We start from the raw sequence: 15,276 nt of genomic DNA, 5'->3' as shown, positions 1-15,276 counted from the left end.
TGTCATGAGGTGGGTCATTATGTAACAAATTTTCCACGGAAAAAATCCAAGAAGGGATCCTCGAAAGGATCATATGGTGAGGCACTAGCCTCACAGTTTGAATTGGATTTCACCCTCATCACATGCATGGTTTCATCGATGGTGGGTTGTGTTTGGTACCTGGACAGTGGAGCCTCATTCCACATGATTGGTGACAAGAGTTTATTTAGTACCTTGGAGGAGAAGGACCTCCAGATGCTCATAGAGATGGGCGATGATGGAAAGTACCGTGTTTTAGGTGAAGGCATAGTTGTGTTTCAGAGGGAGCATGGAGCTCCTCTCACCCTGACTGATGTAAAGTATGTGCTTGGACTGAAGAAGAACCTGGTATCCATCGTAATGTTGGAAGACAAAGGCTATGATGTAGTCTTTAGTAAAGGAAAGGCATTCCTGAGACACATAAGCACTGGAAAAACCAAGAGGACTGGGATTCGAGTAAAGAATCTCTACAAGCTAGAGGTAGATGACTGTGCTGCATTGAGTTCCAAAGCAGAGTTGGTGCAAAGCCAAGATATTGGTGAGCTATGGCATAGAATATTGGGCCACTTACACCATGGGGCCTTGAAGATCATGCAGCAGATTTCTATCAGACTTCCCAAGGGTAAACTTGAGCAAGTGGATACATGCAAAGGTTGCACCTTGGGTAAGTATGCAAAATCTTCCTTTCAAGACCGAGACAATCCAGCAGGAGAAATCTTGGAGTGAGTCCATACAGATGTGTGTGGACCATTCTCGATAGCCACCACCACTAAACAAAGGTACTATGCTATTTTCATTGATGATTTTTCTCGTAGATGCTGGATCTACTTCATGTAGAATAAGGATCAAACCTTATCAAGGTTTTGTGAGTTCAAAGCCTTGGTTGAGAAATAATCAGGAAAGAAGATAAGGGCCTTGTGAAGTGACAATGGTGGAGAGTATGTCCCTCAACAGTTTAAGGACTTTTGTGTAGCAGAAGGAATTAAATGGGAGTTGATGGCACCCCATAACCCACAGCAGAATGGGGTGGCCGAAAGGAAGAACAAAATGATTGTGGGAGCAGCTCAGGTGATGCTGCATGACCAAGGCCTACCACTTCATTTGTGGGCTGAGGAATGAAATACAATAGTATACTTGCAGAATAGAATCCCGCATCGTATACTGGGAATGAAGACACCAGAGGAGGCTTTCTCCGGGAAGAGACCAGATGTGAGTCACTTCAGGATATTTGGTTCATCGGTATTTTTCCATGTGACCAAAGATGCCCAGAAGAAGCTAGAGCCAACAACTGAGTTGGGGATACTTGTGGGGTACACTGATACACCCCACAACTATCAGGTGTTCTTTCCTACCAGTCAAAGGACAATGGTACGCAGAGATCTGATGTTCGACGAGCAGAAGGCCATGCGAGTTTCCCTTGAGAGGGAGCTCAAGTCGCATGCAAAGGTGGAACTTTTGGTTCCTAAGGAGGAGGAGCCTCAGATGGATGCGGAGCAGGCGCATGCAGAGGATCCAGGAGTGGAGACATCCACTCATGCAGAGTCTTATAGAGATGGGCAGAAATGCTCAAGGGGAGCTGACAGATTGTTGATGGATGCGAGAGAGAATGTGGGATAGCCATCTTCTCAGCACAGGCAGAGGATGTAACCTGAGCAGTACACTGGTTACATGGCCCTGGTTGGGGAGTGTGTAGAGACTGAACCATCTTCCTTTGAGGAAGCAGCGCAACAGCTAGTCTAGGTTGATGCTATGGTGGAGGAGTACGACTCCATAGTTCAGAACAGTGTTTGGGATGTTGTTCCAAGACCAGAGGACAAGTCAGTGGTGAGTTCCCGATGGCTTTACAAGGTAAAACAGGAAGCTAATGGTAGTGTGGAGAAACACAAGGCAAGGTTTGTTGCCATTGGCTTCTCACAGGTCGAGGGGATCGACTATGATGAGACTTTTGCTCTTGTAGCAAGGTACTCATCTATCAGATCGATGTTGGCACTACCAGCATAAATGGGTTGGAAGATCCATCAAATGGATGTGAAGACTGTGTTCCTCAATGGAAAGATTGAGGAAGAGGTGTACATAGAGCATCCGGAAGGATTTGAGACCTTCGATCATGATTCGCATGTGTGTCGACTCAAGAGAGCTTTGTACAGGCTGAAGCAAGCACCTCGTGCTTGGTACACTAGGACCGATAGCTATTTCACCGGGTTGGGCTTCACAAAGAGTGAAGAAGATACGAACCTATACCACATCATGGTAGAAGGTAAGCCATTGATCATTGTTCTTTATGTTGATGATCTGATATTGACAGGTGATGATCAGTTGATCAAGTCTTGCAAGGATGACCTTGCAAGAGAGTTCAAGATGAAAGACATGGGTCTCATGCACTACTTTCTAGGCATGGAAGTGTGGAAGAAGGATGGGGAAGTGTTTGTGTCTCAAGGCAAGTATGCCAATGAGATACTCAAGAGATTCCACATGGAGAAGTGCAAGCCCATGTAGACTCCTCTAGCAGGTAACTGGAGGAAGGAGGATGCTACTTCAGGTGAGGTAGTAGTTGTCACTGTGTATCGGCAGCTTGTGGGTTCATTGATGTATTTAGTGAACACACAACCAGATTTGTGCTTTACGGTGAACTAGCCGAGTCAAGCTATGGTTCAGCCTACCAAGTTGTTTTGGAAGGCAACGAAGCATGTGCCGAGATACCCCAGAGGCACATCTCAATATGGATTATGGTACAGACGGACAGAGGGAGTGAAGCTTCAGGGCTTCACAGATGCAAATTGGGCAGGAAGTCCATCAGATCGGAAGAGCACTTCAGGAGGAATTTTCAACCTTGGTTCAGCTGCAGTTTCTTCGTATAGCAGGAAACAGAGGTTAGTTACACTTAGCTTAGCAGAGGTTGAATACATGGCTACTAGTCAGGCAGCATGTGAGGCCATTTGGATGCAGAAAATTCTAGTTGGATTGTTTGATCATAGGATGGATCCAACTGTGATCTATTGCGATAATCAGAGTTGTATCAAACTCTCTGAGAATCTAGTATTTCATGACAGGTCTAATCACATCAATATTCGATATCCTCATCTTCGAGATTCTGTGGTGAAGAGGATCATGTTTTTGCAGTATGTTTCGACCGAGGAGCAGGATGCAGATATTTTGACTAAGGCATTGTCAAAATCATAATTCGAGTTCCACAGAGACAGGATCGGGGTGACAGATAATCCCTTTCTTGTTGAGAGAGAGTGTTGAAAATAGTAACAAGAAATTCCAAACATAGAAATGCTAAAAATAACATTGCTATAAATATCATTTTGGGATACATTCCAATTTTAGTTAGTCGTTGAACTAAAATTGAGAATTAAAATTCGAATTTGATCTTAGTAGCTATTTGAAAAATAATCAATTAATTTATCTTGAGTTAATTAGTTGGAGAAAATCAAACATGAAGTCTATGTGAAGACATGCAACAGTTATCCCTTTGATTGAGGAAGTTATCCCTTAATTAAGGAGATAAGAATGAGTTGTACTTTGAGTTGTAATTAGTTAGCTCAGTTAAATGAGTTAAGTCCAGTTAGATTAGTCCCAACAATTTGTGGATTTGATTGTGAGTTCAGTTAGTTAATACATGCATGCATGTAACTAGTGTACTTCAGATAATTGAATATTCTCTCATAAATAACTCATGCACGTCAGTTCAGTCAGAGACCCAATTGAGATCAGAGGAAGGGACAATGTACTATTAGTTGCAGGAATATTCCCATGAGGATATCTCTTGCATGCAGAAGGAATTCATTCCTTGAGGATTGCACAGTTTAGTCTAAGGACAGTATTGTGTGTAAGAGGAGAATTCACACCGGTGGTAGCCAGAGGACACAGGAGAAACTGCACAAGCAAATAGGAGGCTTGGAGGTCCGAAGGAAGGCATATGTGTTGTCTATTCTATCTATGAACAACAGTGAGGGATTGTATTGAGAGCTGGATAGCTTGTGAGCTAAAGCTTTGTGTAATCTTGAGATATTTCCACTTGTATGATAATACAGATAGAGGGGTTTTTAATTGAGGCTTTCCCTAGAGTATTCTTCCGTGTTCATGTGTGATTGATTTCTTCTTCATCTATTATATGTGTTCTATTTGATCTTGCTCAAAATCGATTAAGCTTCCGCAAGTTTTTTTGTAGAAGTAGATCAAGTATTTTGCTTCAATATATTGCATTATTAGGTGATCTACAGTGAGAATATCTACACTTAGTTGCTCCAAGATCACTGCCATAACGCCTTGCAGATCTACCCACTTGTCAACCTTCCAGTTCTCTGGACTGTCGATCCTAGGGAATCACAGATATGCCCTCACATTGTGACAAATAAACCCTTTTTTCACTCTTCTTAGGGGCTCTAAAATTTCCAAAACATAGTTCACACCTTGGATAATCTAGGCATTCAAATCTTCCCTTTTGATTGTATCAAGCTTTAACATTGACGATAGTACTAAGGCATCCATCGTTATGTCCTAAAATATTCACTTCATATCAATCCTTACCGCTGTTCTTTCAGCTCATACTTTTTTTCATTATCCTAATTGTATTTAGGCCCTCTTAGGTAACGTACACGTCATAGAACCCTTTGTTAATATCTAAGGACATGCGGCCTCTTAACCTAGGTCTAATTCGACATGTACCTTACCTCAAATGGTATCTACCCTATCTTATTTTACATAGAATAGAATAGATTTAAACGTGATTGAGAATGTTTTGAAGAAGCCCTAACTAGGGCTATGAACCAAGGCCTATAAAAATAGTAAGACAACATTCTTACATTGTAATTAGGTCTTCATATATCACTTTCCTAAACCCTTTTGAACAACCCTCTCCACACTAGAAATGAACCTCCTTGGCATCGACTTACTTTGGCAACCCTACCATAGACTTAACCAAAACTTTGGCCTCCTTTCTGTGCCAATGTAACCTACAGCAAGGACTCAGCCTATACTTCTGTTCTGCAGCTACCATAACTAGACATGAAGTAACCCTTATCTTAGTCTTATAAACTCTTCTACACATATGTTGTGTATTGAGGCTACTCCGATGTCTTTTCTATGTGTAAACATGGCTAGCGACCTCCTCTTCTTGTTAAATAGGGGCTCAACCATTCTCCAAATAATTGTGGCCCTTCTCCTTTCATAGGATTGGGATCTCATCTCTACTTTACTGAGATTCTCAACTTCCCAAACCCTCCTCAAATTTGTTTGTCCAAAAATAATTGACCTCATCCATGAGCTTGGAAAACATGGACTAGAATGAATCATATCTTCCCTTATTATTGTGGCTCCCTGAGGAAGAATGAATCATATTAGATGCCACCTAAGGATTATTGCACTTTTGGATCAAATATTGGCGTAACTTATAGCCCTTCTTGGACTTCAAGCTTGATCCCTCCTAGGGTTACATTTCTCTAGCCTCCACACTCAATGATCTTTCTCCCATTCATCTCTTAGGTTTGATCCTTAGGTCTCTTTAAATATTTTTTCCCTTAGCCTCATAAGAACCCTCTGGATATAGGATTTTAGTCCTCTTGACCTTAGGAATTAATAATAATTTATTTTATATATTATAACCCTTTCTTGGGTCCAAATTCCCACTACTTGGGAACTTCACCCACAAATCCTATGTGGGTCAAACTTCTTCCAAACCTAGTTCTCTAGGGTGTTGGGGGTACCTCCCAAGATACACAAATCAATAACAGGTTTGGTGCATTTGAAAAAGTTGGGTGACTCTCTGCTATCAACTCTATCTTGTTTGCATGAGGACATGCAAAAGTGTAGGCATGGGGGAGATGTTGGGCTGACAAATTATCCCATTTTTCACCATGCTAAACAACCATTTTCAGTCATTTATCACACTTTTTTCCTCGTTTATCACCTATCTTGTTGTTTTTCTTTATGAATATTCCATATTAAGATTATGTATATCAAAGTAGTTAATTATCATTATTTTCTTTTATTTTGATGAATTAGAAAGGCTCATTTTTGGTTTTGTTGATAATGGTTTTCCTAGTACTGTTCCAGTGGTTCCCATGTAGTAACAATAACACTACAACAAATCCCTGTGATTAATTTCCTATATATCTCCCTTTTTTGCTTCCATTGACTATTTAGTCTATTTTTCTCCACCTTCTAAAAGAAAATGGTGTTATATATGAGGATAGCACTAATTTTGGGTTTTTTTACGCTGACCACAAACAGTTGACATGAAATTCAGTGTTATTTATTGCCGAATTTAGCACCCAATTTATCCTCTCCTTTAGCTCCTAATGTAGATTCATGTATAGTTTCCTATGTAACGTCCTATTTTTCTCTTGGTTATGGAATTATTTTTAGCATCCATTTTAGCTTCCTTTCTAGCTTCCTTTATAAATTCCTTTTTAGCCTCCTCTGTAATATCATATTTTTCTCCTCGTTATGGAATTATATATGACCTTTTCTATTACACATGTCAAGGATGGCTTATGTAATTAAGTTATGCGGAGGAGTGCACGGTAAGCCAAATTTGGTAATTACCATCTGGTGGATGCATAATGCACATATCATAAATTAGTAATTACTCACTATTGCCTTTTCTCCTACTGTAATTTGTGAAAATCAATGTGACTACTTGGAAATCATTCTTGGTAGTTGTCATTTATCATTGAAATCCTAAATTCATTGAAAGGGTAACCTTAATTATTCCCTACCCATTGCCAAATTTCATTCGACTGATATTCTCTACCCAAGTGTTTGTATTGACCAAGTGTCTCCTTGTAATAGTCTCTAATAAGTTTTTAGCAGTTCAATCTCTAAAACAATCTTGGGAGTAATGGTAGTCTGTCATGAACTAGACTCCATTGATGTACTGCTACACCATCTAGAATCCATAGAAATATTTAGGAATGTGGGGTGGTTAGTTTACTTTGAGAAGCTATAGGGTTTCAATGAACATAATGCTATGGAATTCACACAATATCTGCAGGAGAAGAATTCATAGGTTAGAGGATCCAAATTTATTGTCATATAGGACATAATTTCCAAGGTTACAGGTTTACCTTAAACACGGGCTCACTAGTTTTGTAGGAAAATAGTAGTTCAAACAACTAGGGAAACATTTTGACAGAGAGGCGAGGAAGTAAGGAGAAAGGGGAGAGGTATTGATAGAACATCCCTTCCTCACCCTTGGGATGATGTGGCTTTCTTTATTCAGAAGTTCATTACTTGAGAGTGACATTTTGAAATAGTATTCAATTATAATTTTCAGTTATTGGCAAATCTTTGTAATGAAAAGTAGATAAATTTTCCCTATTATTTGCTAAAAAAATTACACCATATGGCAGAGGTGGTGTTTATATAAAAAAATCCAAATAGTTTCTTAACCAACCATGCACTCATCAATTTAATCATAATTCATTCACTGGAACAATAGGGAAGCACATGGACTGGTTTATTGGCAAAGTCACATGCACTAGCCACTAAAACAGAGAAAAGTGAAATTGAATAACACGAGGTAAGTGTTGAAACAACACCAAAAGATAGATAAATTACACCTCCCAGACAATGTAGAGAATCCAAACTTCCTAGAAAAAGAAGAGTGGCTAAACCTCCTAGACTCCGTTGCAGAAATAGTACAAGATGGAGTTCCATAAAAACGTCTATTGGTACATCTGCTGAAGGAAAAGAGCATGCACTAAAGAACTTGTGGATATATCCAATGGATAATCTAAGGATAGTTATCATGGATTCCATATTAAGGAAGAAGGGCCTAAGGAAGAGACTATTGAAATAGGGGCACCTGGAATAGCATCAAGTAAAGCAGGGGTTCCTAAAATAAAAATGCCTAGGGAATCTAAGGAAGTATCTGAAAAATATACTCTTATACAAACTGCAGTGAAAAAGAGGAAATTGAAGAAGCCAAAAAGTGAAGAATAGGAGGTAAGTGTTGAAACAACACCAGAAGATAGAGAAATTACCCCTCCCATGCAAAGTAGAGATACTACACTTCCTAGACAAAGGAGCGGTTACACCTGTGCACTAAATAACCTATGGGTATATGTAGTGGACAATCTGAGTATAGTTATTGTGGATTCCCTATTGAGAAAGAAGTACCTAAGGCAGAGACTGTTGAAAAAGGGGCACCTGGAACAACACCAGCTAAAGAAAGGGTTCCTAAAATATAAATTCCCAGGGAATCTAATAAAGTATATGAAAAATATACTCTTGTACAAACTGTAGTGAAAAAGAGGAAATTGAAGAAGTGATTGGGTGGAAAGAATCCCAATAAGAGAGTGCGGGTAGTTTTTAAACCATAATCTACCCCAATATTTGAGGAAGGTAATGATATAGTAGAACCAAATGAGTCTGAGGGGCAGCAAAATGAAGAGAAAGAAGAAGAATTCATAAAAGAACATATCACATCATCTGAAGTTCATGATGTTCCACCTGAATCAAAGGAACATCAGGAACAAAAACAAGAGGAGCTCAAAAAGGAACAAGAAGATGCCTCTTTACCAGGTAAGTTTGAAATTGACCTCCTTGTTTAGCAAATTAATAAATTGAAGGAGGAAAATGAGAATTTAAGGAAACAACTTACCATGGTTGAAATGTAGCTTCAGTCTAGAAAACAAAATGGATTAGAAACCTTGGAAGAAGTGGCATAAGTAATGGCAGTTAGATTATGTGATGGATTTAACGAAGTGTTGGAGGAAGAAGGTTATGAAATGCCAACCATTATTTCGATTGGAATTCAAGTTGGAGAGGAAGATGAAGAATTCCAAACAGTTGTCCCACAAGAACCTGCTGAAGATGTTGTTGTTAACTAGGAATCAATAGTTCAAGTAGAGTGGGATGGAGATTTTTGGATATGAAATCATGCATATATGGACATGCATATACTTAAGTCAGGAGGAGATATTGGGATGTGAAATTAGCATATTTTTTCACTCATTTTCCTATCTTTTCTTTACCTTTTTTTATTCTCGAGACCATACTATGATAATGTAACAACCATTATCAACCTAAGTATGTCTCTTTTTATATGTCATTATTATGATCCAATTCTACTTGTAATGTGGCATGAGAACTAATGTTTTAGGCTATTTCTCTCATAAAGATGACAACTGGTGTTACAGTTTTTGTGGTTTTTTGAAATGTTGTTGCAAGATTACGCTTCCTAGTTTTTCCTTGCCAATAACGGGACAAGGACTCACTGAGCACCATTTTTACACATGAAGATATATTTTGGATGCGCTAAGCTCCTTCAATTAGTTATGAACATTATTCTGGAAAGCATCTGGTCAAAATATAGTTTGGTTGTAAAGCAGAAGTGTATAGACAATGAACCTAAAAAAGTTAGGATATTCTATTGATAATTATTGTAATTTGGAAAAGTTGTTACAGATTTGTCCTAGCCTTGGAAATTTTTATCAAGTTGCTAATGTGTATTCTCAAATTATATCACATGAGAATCAATAGATTCTCATGATGATATTATCACTGTATTCTCAAAATAGAGGTGTACTCTCTGCCCATGTGAGATAGACATATAGAAATAGAAAGATAATGATAGAGGGGGAGAGCACCAACATTGTAATCCTGTATTTTTCATTAATGAAATCTCAATCATTGGTGTCGCCATACCTTTCTGCTGACTAGCTTGTGTGTTGTGTAGTGTTATTATTATTATTAGCCTTGTTCATGCTTTAATGATTGCATACTTCTAACCACTTTGTTGTTAACAACATAGGTCCTGGACTAGTCCCTTTGTTAGTGTGAAAGTTATTTAATTCCTATTACAGTTTCATGGTGTGTTCATTTCATTTGAATGTGTGTTTTAGCATTTGTTGAGAGAATGGTTTCCAAGAGTGCTCTTCTTTTATGAACAAGAGTGGCAGTGTGACAGAGCGGTTTTATTTTGCATTGTGTGTTTATTTCTTGAGAGTGTTAACAAGGTTTGAGAGTGTAATAGCCAAAGTGATGAGTTGCTGAGAGTGTGATTACAATGATTGAGTTTGCGATTCATTAGCACTAGTCATCATTTTCTCTTACATATATTTTGTGTAATATCCTTGCAATAACAAAACCTACCTAGATTAAAATTAATGTGAAGAGTTGGATCTATTTCTTTGAATTAAAAGGACAATTGTTTTTCCCAAGATCAAGCTTAAGAAAAACCTATACAAAACTTTCACATAATGCAAGTTGAAGCAAAACTTGGAACGTTGTATGAAATTTGAAGCATAATTATTTAAGGGTCAAGGTAAACATATAATATTTCAAATTTAGTCAAATAAGTAAATAAGCACTCTACAATTTGAATCAATCATAGTGTCCAATAAATGAAGTTTGGACATGAATTTTAGTGAAGCAAGGCAAGTTTGGTCTGTTTCACAAAAATACACACCCAACCTTCATTTCAAGGCCAAATTGAATTATTCAACTTTGATAGTATGTTTTTACTCGTACTTAACATTAATTTTTCATATATGAATTTTTGTTGTGAAACAATATGCCAAATTGGATAAATTTCCTAGGGTTAAAGTCAAGGTTTGTGTGTGTCAGGCTAGGAGGTAACTCCTCAGAATGAATTTATTTTCTTCATTAAGGCTGATCATGGTTATATACAGGTAGGGAGAGACTCTTGGGATTCACCTCCCAATGTCTCATCATTTTCTTATTCTCCATTATTTACTATTTACATTACTTGAAAATGTTCACCCAATCCCAATGATTAGATGTTAAAATTCCCCCCCTTAATTTGAAGGGATGATGGTGAGTCCAAGCATCGTTTTGAATCTTTCGAACTTTTCTCTTCCAAGCGCTTTGGTGAAGATCTTTGCAATATTCTCATTAGTGGAACAAGGGCATAGATGGATTGTCTTGGCCTCAACATAATGTCGAATCAGATGGTATTTTGTATTGATGTGCTTTGTTCCATCATGGAACTTTGGGTTCTTGGCAAACTTTATTGTAGAGATTTTGTCAATCATGAGCGTAGTTGAATGTACTTGTTTTACCTGCAAATATTCTAGAATTTTCTAGAGCCACAAAATTTGTTTTGTTGCCTCAGCATCTGCCACATATTCAACCTCTATTGTGGAATCTACTGGAACTGATTGTTTGTGTGATCTCTAGGAGACAAATCCTAATCCAAGACTCATAGCATAACCTAAAGTAGATACCCCAGTTTCTTTGTCTCCATCGAAGTCTGAATCAGAGTATCCAATCAAGATGAAGTCGCCCACCTATGTATACTTGATTCCAAAGTCTTGGGTTCCCTTCAAGTACTTTAGAACTCTTTTTGCAGTAGACCAATGCTCCTCACAAGGCTTTTGCATAAACCTGGAGAGGATTCCAGCAACAAATGAAATATTTGGTCTAGTAGTAGTCAGGTAGTTAAGACTTCCTACAAGTTTTCGATACCTTGTTACATCCTCAAATTATTTTCCTTCAATGGATGTGAGATTTAAGTTTTGTTCCATTGGAGTAGTCAAAGGATTGCACTCATCCATGCCAAACCTGTTTAACAGATCTCCAATGTACTTCTTTTGAGAGAGGAATATATACTTCGAATTTTGAGTTACTCCAATACCAAGATAGTAGTGAACATAGCCCAAGTCAGTCATTTCAAAACCTTTCCTCCATTCCTTCTTGATGGATGAAATGTAGCTCTCATTGTTCCTTGTCATAAAAATATCATCTACATATACCACAAGATATACAACTGTTTTTCCAACTTTCTTGACAAACAAAGTTGCATCATCAAGATAATAATGTTTGAACTTGACTTTTAGAAGATGCTCAGTTAAATTTTCATACCAATATTGTCATTCTTGCTTGAGGCCATACAAGGATTTCACAAGTTTACATACTTTATGTTCATGTCCCTTCACAAAAAATCCTTTTGACTGGGACATAAAAACGTTTTATTTTAGATCTCCATTCAAGAAAGCAATTTTTAGATCCATTTGATGGACTTTCCAATTGTTATGAGCTACCGATGAAAAGAGTGTCCGGATGGTAGCCCATTTTGTTGTGGGGGAAAAGGTCACCTCATAATCGACCCCTTCTTCTGTAAAAAACCTTTTGCCACAAGCTTGGGTTTGTGATTTTCAAGTGAGACATCAGCTTTATACTTGTTCTTGTAGACCCACTTGCAACCAATTGGTTTAGTTCGAAATGGAGGATCAACTAGCTTCCAAGTGCCATTCTTTATCAAGGCATCATATTCCTTTTGCATCACTTCTTTTGATTCATCATGAGAAGTGACCTCTTTGAAGGAATTTGGTTCAAAATCTGTAGACAAATTTAGTTCACAATCATAAGAAACATCCATATCAACAGGTGAATCAGAATCATCTACATCACCTCCATTTTTTCCTAGTTGAATTTCTTGTTCCTGTCTTTCCAACCTCATCAGGATGAAAAATTTAAAGTGTCTTTGTCATCGATTTTGGGGGACCTTTCTGAGATGTTCTAGGCTACTCAGTTGACTAAGTTGGGACTGAATCAAGATTGAGTCTCCCAATTTTTTCAGTCACATCACTCAAAGTATCATTAATGGTTGAAGCTTCATATGGTGGAGAAAGTGCTTCAGAAGAAGATTCCATAGATTGATCCAATATAGGAATCCCCCCTTCAAGATGTGGAATCTGATTATCAAATTCTTGAAATGATTTTTCATGTCCGAATTTATCCAAGCGATCAAGCTGCCGCTCAACAACATTGTCAACTTTGGAAGATTCAAGAAAGATTACATCTCTAGATACAACAAACTTCTCGTTAACTTCATCATAGAGATTGTATGCTTTGGAGGTATTTGAATACCCCAAGAAGATACACTTATGACTCCTTGCACCAATTTTTTCTCCTTGTACCTTTAGTATCAAGGCATAACAGGTGGAACCAAAGACCTTGAGATGCTTTACCGAAGGAATGTGGCCATACCACATTTCATAAGGAGTCTTGATTCTAATAGCATTAGATGAACATCTATTGTTTACATATACATCACATAGAATTGCATCAACCCAAACATCAATTTTACATTCTTGAAAAGCATCATGGAATGTACCATATTTAAGAGTGTCCTATTCATTCTTTCAGATACTCCATTTTGTTGGGGATTATAAGGCACAGTTGTTTGATGTTTGATCTCATGCTAGCAAATATAGTTTTCAAATTCATTTAAAGTGTATTATTTTCCATTATCAGTGCAAATATAGCCAATATGAGTTTGTGCATCACTTTCAATCCATGTATGAAAGTTCTTGAATGTTTGAAAAGCATCAGATTTCTTATTCAATAAATAAACCCATCACATTTTGGTGTAGTCATCAATACATGTCGTCATATATTTATTTCCATTTGAAGAAGGAACATGCATTGGACTGCGTAAATTTGAATGAATGAGTTCAAGTTTTCTATGTGCTCTAGAATGTGAATCATGAAAAGACTGTTTGTTATGTTTTCCTAGAATACAAGCATCACATTGCTTAAGTTTCCTAGGAATTGTAGGAAAACCAGTAACACCATTTTTCTTCAACCAGCAAAGGTTGTCATAGTTCATGTGTCCAAATATAGCATGCCATAAAAGAATTTATGCAAATGTACCTTCATCATAATGAGAACTGTATGAGACATTTTGTGCACAAGTAGAGGTACCTTGTAGCTTCAAAAGTCTTTCTTCTTCTTCTCACCTAAGCCTTGCCATCAAACATATGAATGGAGTGTCCTTACTGGAAGATGTGGACCAAGGACAAAAATTTTCTCCTCAGATGTGGACGATATAAAACATCATGCAGAAGAAATTCTGGAAGACCAGGAAACTTGAGCCTGATTGTGCCAAGCCCTAATGGCTTGAGTTTTGATTTGTCTCAAGTATACTTCTCCATCAACATTGTTGGTAAATTCTTCAAAACAATATCTTCTAAAAGTCATGTGGCAAGTTGCTTCTAAATCAAGCAACCAATCTTTTTTCCAAGAAGCAAGTGAAGAATTAAACAAGTCTTCTGTTACTCCAATATTACAATGTGTGACAACATAGTGAGCGGATTTAGGTGCTTTACCTTTATCTTTGTCATTAGTTTTACCTTTGGCTTGAATTATTTCCTGCTCAAATTTTTCCCAAGGTAACTTGTATGTGGATGCATCATGTGATCCATCTCTATTGCAATGTATGCAATGAAGATCATATTTTTCTCCTTGAGAGTGTCTACCCCCCCTGCCTCTGAAATTTCTTCTTCCTCTTCCTCTTCAACCACCTCTTCCTCTGGAAGAATATTGAGCATGATTCTTCTCTCTTTGTGTAAGACACAACTTCTTCAGAAGACTGAGGAGTTGTCTTCTTCCCAAAAGCTTTCTCTCTCTCAGCAAATTTCTTCACAAGGGAGTCAAAGGCAATCTCTTTAAGGTTTCCATTTGCTTGCAATGACTCAAGATAATTTGAATAAGTGGGATAAAGCGCCTTGACAAAAGATATTAGAGGAATGTATAGTTCAACATTAGTGACTTTGATATCATGCATAATATATCTTACTTCTGATGCTAAAGGAAGAGGATCATCATTTTGTAATTCAAGACTGAACAATTTAATCGTCAAATGGACAACTTCAAGTTCAGAGTGTGAGTCACAGAGTTCCTTCAACTTTTGTAAGGCTTCAAAAGCATTTAAAAATGGTGAAATACGGTGACTCACCTCTTCATTTATAGATGATGCTATCAAGGCATAGACCTTGCTATTCTTGTTTCCCCAAATGGCAAACTCCTCATTTGAAGTGGGCTTTTCAGGTGCATTGTCACCTACACCTTCATAGACTCCTTTCCAAAACTCATTGAAAATGAGAGTGTCTTTGATATTTCAAGATCACTCAGGATAGTTCTCTTTCCTGGTGAGAACTACTCCCACAATAGATATCAATGAATGCATTTAAAAATTTGTGTACTATAAAAAAGTACTTTTGTTGCCAATAGATTGTAAGAAATTGCACCTCTGCTGGTAATATGTGTAAAAAATGCACTATGATATATTAAAACAAAGGTATTATTTGGGGGAGGAGGTTTATGGGTGAGAGTAATGCGCACAATGTAATGCAACATAATTCATTCAACAGGCCCACAAAGGACAGTTTCAAAGGGGCGTTGGTATGACATAATGTTATATTGAAACACATTGTATATTCAATGTAATGGAAACTTGTGGTATGGTGGAATCGCTGGCACGATGGGAGAAGGAAACTGATGGAG

This window comes from Pinus tabuliformis, chromosome Q (genome assembly GCF_031772625.1).
Source record: "Pinus tabuliformis cultivar Carrire ecotype Pingquan chromosome Q, CPIR1, whole genome shotgun sequence".
NCBI lineage: Eukaryota > Viridiplantae > Streptophyta > Pinopsida > Pinales > Pinaceae > Pinus > Pinus tabuliformis.
This window is presented reverse-complemented; position numbering follows the sequence as displayed.